Below are 5,617 nucleotides of genomic sequence, written 5' to 3'. Positions count from 1 at the left end.
AAAAAAAAAAAAAAAAAGAAGTGTTCCCTGTTCACTGCATTCATGCCAACGTCTATTGTTTTATTTATTTTTTTGACTATGGCCATTCTTGCAGGAGTAAGGTGGTATGGCAATGTGGTTTTTATTTGCACTTCCCTGATCATTAGTGATGTTGACCATTTTTTCATATGTTTGTTGGCCATTTGTATATATTCTTTTGAGAATTGTCTATTCATGTCCTTAGCCCACTTTTTGATGAGATTGTTTGTTTTTCCTGCTGATTTGAGTTCGTTGTAGATTCTGAATATTAGTCCTTTGTCAGATGTACAGATTGTGAAGATTTTCTTCCACTCTGTGGGTTGTCTGTCTACTCTGCTGACTGTTCCTTATGCTATGCAAAAGCTCTTTAGTTTAATTATGTCCCAACTATTTATCTTTGTTTTTATTGCATTTGCTCTGGGTTAGTGGTGATGAAATCCTTGCCTATGCCAATGTCTAGAAGGGTTTTTCCAATGTTATCTTCTAGAATATTTACAGTTTCAGGTCTTAGATTTAAGTCCTTAATCCATCTTCAGTTGATTTTTGTATGAGGTGAGAGATGAGGATCTAGTTTCACTCTCCTACATGTGGCTAGCCAATTATCCCAGCACCATTCATTTAAAGGGTGTCCTTTCCCCACTTTATGTTTTTGTTTGCTTTGTTAAAGATCAGTTGGCTGTAAGTATTTGGGTTTATTTCTGGGTTCTCTATTTTGTTCCATTGGTCTATGTACCTATTTTTATACCAGTACCATGCTGTTTTGGTGCCTGTGGGCTTATCATATAGTTTGAAATCAGGTAGTGTGATGCTTCCAGATTTGTTATTTTTGCTTAGTCCTGCTTTGACTATGCAGGCTCTTTTTTGGTTTCATATGAATTTTAGAATTGTTTTTTCTAATTCTGTGAAGAATGATGGTTGTATTTTGATGGGGATTGCATTGAATTTGCAGACTGCTTTTGGCAGGATGGTCATTTTCACAATATTGATTCTACCCACCCATGAGCACAATGTGTTTCTATTTGTTTGTGTCATTTATGATTCCTTTCAACAGCGTTTTCTAGTTTTCCTTGTAGAGGTCTTTTGCTTCCTTGGTTAAGTATATTCCCAAGTATTTTATTTTGTTTTTTGCAGCTATTGTTAAAGGTGTTGAGTTCTTGATTTCATTTGCCACTTGGTCACTGTTGGTGTACAGAAGAGCTACTGATTTTTGTACATTAATCTTGTATCTGGAAACTTTGCTGAATTCTTTTACTAGTTCCAGGAGCTTTCTGGAGAAAGCTGATGATATCATCAGCAAACAGTGACAGTTTGACTTCCTCTTTACTGATTTGGATGCCCTTTATTTTTTTCTCTTGTCTGATTGCTCTCACTAGGATTCCCAGTACTATGTTGAAGAGGAGTGATGAGAGTGGGCATCCTTGTCTCGTTCCCATTCTTACAGGGGATGCTTTCAATTATTCCCCATTCAGTATTATGTTGGCTGTGAGTTTGTCATATATGGCTTTTATTACATTGAGGTATGTCCCTTGTATGCTGATTTGGTGAGAGTTTTAATCATAAAGGGATGCTGGATTTTGTTGAATGCTTTTTCTGCATCTATTGAGATGATCATGTGATTTTGTTTTAATTCTGTTTATGTGGTATATCACATGTATTGACTTGTGTATGTTAAACCATCTCTGCATTCCTGGTATGAAACCCACTTGATCATGGTGGATTATCTTTTTGATGTGTTGTTGGATTCGGTTAGTTAGTATTTTGTTAAGGATTTTAGCATCTATGTTCATCAGGGATACCAGTCTGTAGTTTTCTTTTTTGGTTATGTCTTTTCCTGGTTTTGGTATTAGGGTGATGCTGGCTTCATAGAATGAATTAGGGAGGATTCCCTCTTTATCTTGTGGAATAGTGTCAATAGCATTAGTACCAATTCTTTGAATGTCTGGTAGAATTCTGCTGTGAATCGCTCTGGTCCTGGACATTTTTTGTTGGTAATTTAAAAATCACTATTTCAATATTGCTGCTTGTTATTAGTCTGTTTAGGGTATCTAATTCTTCCTGATTTAAGTTAGGAGGTTTGTATTTTTCCATGAATTTACCCATCTCTTCTAAGTTTTCAAGTTTAGGTGCATAAAGGTGTTCATAATAGCCTTGAATGATCTTTTGTATTTCTGGGGTGTCAATTGTATTATTTCCTCTTTCATTTCTTATTGAGGTTATTTGGATTTTCTCTCTTCTTTTCTTGGTTAATCTTGCTAATGGTCAATCAATTTTATTTATCTTTTCAAAGAACCAGCTTTTTGTTTCATTTACCTTTTATATTTTGTTTGTTTGTTTGTTTGTTTCAGTTTCATTTAGTTCTGCTCTGATCTTGGTTATTTCCTTTCTTCTGGTGGGTTTGGGTTTGTTTTGTCCTTGTTTCTCTAATACCTTGAGGTGTGACCTCAGAATGTCAGTTTGTGCTCTTTCAGTCTTTTTTACATAGGCATTTAGGGCTATGAACTTTCCTCTTAGCACTGCCTTTGCTGTATCCCAGAAGTTTTGATAGGTTGTGTCACTACTGTCATTCAGTTCGAATAGATATATATATATTTTTTTGACATGGAGTTTTGCTCTTGTCAGTCAGGCTGGGGTGCAAGGGGGGCAATCTCAGCTCACTGTAACCTCCGTCTCCTGGGTTCAAGCAATTCTCCTGCCTCAGACTCTTGAGTAACAGGGATTATAGGCACCCACAACCATGCCTGGCTAATTTTTGTATTTTTTAGTAGACACGAGGTTTCACCATGTTGGCCAGGCTGGACCCTAACTCCCGACCTCAGGTGATCCACCTGCCTTGGTCTCCCAAAGTGCTAGGATTACAGGCATGAGCTACTGCGCCTGGCCTAGTTCAAAGAATTTTAATTTCCATCTTCATTTTGTTTTTGACTCAGGGATCATTCAGGAGCAGGTTATTTAATTTCCATGTATTTGCATGGTTTTGAAGGTTCTTTTTTGGAGTTGATTTCCAGTTTTATTCCACTGTGGTCTGAGAAAGTGCTTAATATAATTTCAATTTTCTTAAATTTATTGAGGCTCATTTTATGGCCTATCACATGGTCTGTCTTGGAGAAAGTTCCATGCACTGTTGAATAGAATGTGTTTTCTGCAGTTGTTGGATGGAGTGTTCTGTATATATCTGTTAAGTCCATTTGTTCTAAGGTATAGTTTAAATCCATTGTTTCTTATTGACTTTCTGTCTTGATAACCTGTCCAGTGCTGCCAGTGGAGTACTGAAGTCCCCACTATCATTGTGTTGCTGTCTCTCTCATTTCTTAGGTCTATTAGTAATTGTTTTATAAATTTGGGAGCTGCAGTATTAGGTGAATATATGTTTAGGATTGTGATGTTTTCCTGTTGGACAAAGCCTTTTATATAACGTCCCTTTTTGTCTTTTTTACCTGCTGTTGCTTTAAAGTTTTTTTGTTTGACATAGGAATAGCTACCCCTCCTCACTTTTGGTGTCCATTTGCATGAAATGCCTTTTTCCATCCCTTTACTTAAAGTTTATGTGAGTCCTTATGTGTGAGTAAGGTGAGTCTCTTGAAGGCAGAAGATAGTTGGCAAATTCTTATGCATTCTGCAGTTCTATATCTTTTAAGTGGAGCATTTAGGTCATTTACATTCAATGTTAGTATTGAGATGTGGGGGTCCACTCCATTGATTGTCCTCTTTGTTGCCTGTATACCTTGGTTTTTTGTTTCGTTTTGTTTTTTAAATTGTATTTTTGTTTTATACGTCCTGTGAGATTTATGCTTTAAAGGGGTTCTGTTTTGATGGGTTTCCAGGATTTGTTTCAAGATTTAGAGCTCCTTTTAGCAGTTCTTATAGTGGTGGCTTGGTAGTGGCAAATACTCTCAGCATTTGTTTGTCTAAAAAACAGTGTATCTTTCCTTCATATATGATGCTTAGTTTCACTAGATACAAATTCTTGGCTAATAATTGTTTTGTTTGAGAAGGCTGAAGATAGGACCCCAATCCCTTCTAGCTTATAGGGTTTCTGCTAAGAAACCTGCAGTTAGTCTGATAGTCCCCACCCCTTTATAGGTTACCCAGTATTTTTGTCTCACAGTTGTTAAGATTCTTTTCTTCGCTGGGCACAGTGGCTCACCCTTGTAATCCCAGCACTTTGGGAGGCCGAGGTGGGCAGATCATCTGAGGTCAGGAGTTCAAGCCCAGCCTGACCAACATGGAGAAACCCTGTCTCTACTAAAAATACAAAAATATTAGCCAGGCATGGTGGCACATGCCTTTAATCCCAGCTACCCAGGAGGCTGAGGCAGGAGAATCACTTGAACCCAGGAGGCAGAGGTTGCGGTGAGCCGAGATCACGCCATTGCACTCCAGCCTGGGCAACAAGAGTGAAACTCCATCTTAAAAAAAAAAAAAATTCTTTTCTTCATCATCTTAACTTTAGATAACTTGATGGCAATGTGCTTAGGCGATGATCCTTTTGCAATGAATTTCTCAGGTGTTCTTTGTGCTTTTCTTGTATTTAGATGTCTAGGTCTTTAGTAAGGCCAGGGAAATTTTCCTTGATTATTCCCCCAAATATGCTTTCCAAACTTTTAGATTTCTCTTCTTCCTCAGGAACACTGATTATTCTTATGTTCGATCATTTAACATAATCCCAGACTTCTTGGAGGCTTTGTTCATATTTTCTTATTCTTTTTTCTTTGTCTTTGTTGGTTGGGTTAATTTGAAGACCTTGTCTTCGAGCTCTGAATTTCTTTCTTCTACTTGTGCAATTCTATTGCTGAGAATTTTCAGAGCATTTTGTATTAAAATAAGTGTGTCCAATATTTCCTGAAGTTTTGATTTTTTAAAAAATTAATGCTATCTATTTCCTTGAATATTTCTCCCTTCACTTCTTGTATTGTTTTTTGGATTTCCTTCCACTGGGCTTTGCCTTTCTCTGGTGCCTCTCTGATTAGCTTGATAACTAACTTCCTGAATTCTTTTTCAGGGAAATCAGGGATTTCTTCTTGGTTTGGATCCATTGCTGGTGAGGTAGTGTGATTTTGGGGGGATGTTACAGAGCCTTGTTTTTGTCTTATGACTAGAGTCGGTTTTCTGGTTCCTTCTCATTTGGGTAGGCTCTGTCAGAGGGAAGACCTAGGGCTGAAGGGTGCTCAGATTCTTTTTTCCCATGGGGTGTTCCCTTGATGTAGTACTCTCCCCCTTTTCCTATGGATGTGGCTTCCTGAGAGTCAAGCTGTAGAGATTGTTATCGGTCTTCTGGGTCTAGCCACCCAGCAAGTCTACCAGGCTCCAGGCTGGTAGCGGGGGCTGTTTGCACAGAGTTCTGTGATGTGAACCGTCTATGGGTCTCTCAGCTGTGGATACCAACACCTGTTCCGGTGGAGGTGGCAGGGGAGTGAAATGGACTCTCTGAGGGTTCTTAGCTTTGGTAGCTTAATGCTCTATTTTTGTGCTGGTTGGCCTTCTGCTGGGAGGTGGCACTTTCCAGAGAGCATCAGCTGTGGTAGTATGGAGAGGAACTTGGGGTGGGTGGGGCCCTAGAACTCCCAAGATTATATACCCTTTTTCTTCAGCTATCAGGGGG

Source organism: Rhinopithecus bieti, unplaced genomic scaffold (genome assembly GCF_001698545.2).
Source record: "Rhinopithecus bieti isolate Rb0 unplaced genomic scaffold, ASM169854v2 scaffold_5260, whole genome shotgun sequence".
Taxonomy (NCBI): Eukaryota; Metazoa; Chordata; class Mammalia; order Primates; family Cercopithecidae; genus Rhinopithecus; species Rhinopithecus bieti.
Note: the sequence above shows the minus strand (reverse complement) of the source record.